Raw genomic sequence first — 2497 nt, 5'->3', positions numbered from 1 at the left:
ACATTAGTATCACATGTACATTTTAAATAGAGATATCACTAAGAAAGACAAAAAAAAAAAAGAAGCAATAATCTCGTAAGAAAATGCAGCAAAAATTGTGAATGGTAATATGTTGATCATTTTGAACTTTTGATGGAAAATTATAAAAATATACAAAATATAATAATTTCTTCTATTTGTATGTTTTCTATCAATTCTTATACAAAATTTTATATAATATGAATATAAATTATACTAATTTATATGTGTAAAAATCAATAAAATGCTAAACATTTAATCAATTGTAAGAAAAAAAAATGTTTTCAAGTTTCTAAAATTCTTGTTTACAATGTGTTCATACTTCATACTTAAAAACTACAATTTCTCAGAATAAAAAAAAAAACTATAATTTGACGTCATAAAACAGGCATACGTCAGCGTAAAACACTGGATTTACATAATTACCCTTTTCACAAATATTTATTTAATTAATTTATATCCAAATATTTGAAAGAAGAGTGGTCTATTTAAGTAACTAACTGCCTCTTCCCTCAGCTAAGCATAGAGTGATAGAGTCATAGACACAAAAACAGAGAAGAAAAGAAACAGAGAAGAAAATAGAAAACAGAGGAGTGAGGTGAGGCACGTGAGGCACGTGAGGCGGCCATAATGGAAGCTGAAAAGAAAGAAAAGGGCACTGAAAATTCGGTTAGTAGCCAGATAACGGCGCCGGCGGCGGCGGCGCCGCCATGGCATATACCAAAGCAAGGTAGCGTCTTCCCCGTAAAAAGACGCTCCGTCAAGCAAATGATCGCTACCGTCATCATCGCCGGCGTCACCAACAAAAACAACGCCGTACACCCTTCACCTGATGATCACGTCTGATCTCATTATTAATGGAGTTACATTTTCTTTTTTTGGTTCTTGGCTTTTTGTTGTATTGTATCAAGTATGTTCCCATGTTATAACTATAAACGTGAAAGTAAGAATGAATAAAATGAATGTTTGTGTTGAAAGGACGTGCGTTCTATCATCTTCTTACTCTATTTTCTTTGGGGATTGTATCCATTGTTGCGCAACTGGAGAATTTTTTCGATTTCCATTTTCTGAGCACACCACAAAAACCATATCTTGATCCAAAAACAGAGCATAGCAACAGTTGTACTATAAATACTACTCTTAGTAGTAACCTTAATCTTATCTAGTCTATAGACTTGTGTTTATCCATGGGAAATACTGAGAGAGGAATATAAAAATATAAAATTGTGTTTAAGAGATAAAATAAAAATAAAAATATTATGTTTAAAATATTAAATTAGTGTATTTTGTGTTTATTTTAATAAAAATAATACAAAAATATTAACAAAAAATATAATTTTTTTTATTTTTTATTTTTATTAATTTTATAATTATATTTTTTATTATTATATTTTTTTCTTAAACTTTTTAATAAAAAAAGAATAAATTTTATTTTAATTTATTATTAAATAAAATATAAAAATATTAAATATTAAATATTATTTTTTTTTAATGTTTTATTTTATTTTATTTTCAGAATCATACCCAACTTAGTATACTTCTACGGGGACTTTTTAGTCAATTTCCATATTTTTAATATATTCTTAAAGGAACTAGTTTGATTACCTTAAAAAAAAGAAAATCATTCATAGTACAAAGATATGCTCCAACGAGATTGCAGGAAATCAATGCAGTTTTTTTTATCTCAACAAGACAACAACTCCCAATCATATCATAGATGATGCTCGCCTCATCCTTTTTTTGTGGGTATCGAATTTGTAATTTTTATTGTGATTTTTTAATGATATTGTAATTTTTTTTATGATACTACTCTTTTTAAAAGTTTAAATTAATAACAGGAGTTATATAAATTATTATATTTCTATCATATTTATTTACGCAAGAGTCACTTTTTTAGAGTTTACATGAATTTTTACATGTTTTTCTTTAATGACTTATACCAAATCTTTTCTTTTGGATCACAAAAATTCAAACTCTAATTCCTTAGATTATAAAAATTATAAAATCATATTATAAAATCACTTTTTTTTCAAACTCTTATTAAACTAAATAAAAAGAAATAATACGAAGGATATATCAGTAACAACATTTGTTCAACCAAATTTATAGTAGATTTTTCATTCATCATTGAATGCCACTTTGCGTGAACAGGTTGTATCTGCACTCGTCATCACATATCACAATCATATTCATATGGGAAAAAAAAGAAAATTTGTAGTAATTTTTGTTTGTATTATTTTTTAGGTATAAAAGATATTTTTATTTTATTTTATTTTAGGGCAAAAAACCATATTAAGCCACATGCAGAAAAGTTTAACCAAAATACGCCAAACAGAAATTTGTTTCAGCAATAAGCCAAGAGGCATTTTTATATAAATCGAACCACCATATACTAATATCTCGGACCCTTCTCGCTACCGGAAGGGTTGTAACCTGCCCATCTGCACCATACACATGAGTTACATATACTAATATCTGT

Source organism: Arachis ipaensis, chromosome B07 (genome assembly GCF_000816755.2).
Source record: "Arachis ipaensis cultivar K30076 chromosome B07, Araip1.1, whole genome shotgun sequence".
NCBI classification, from domain to species: domain Eukaryota; kingdom Viridiplantae; phylum Streptophyta; class Magnoliopsida; order Fabales; family Fabaceae; genus Arachis; species Arachis ipaensis.
The sequence above is the reverse complement of the archived record's forward strand: the minus strand, read 5'-3'. Positions refer to the sequence as shown.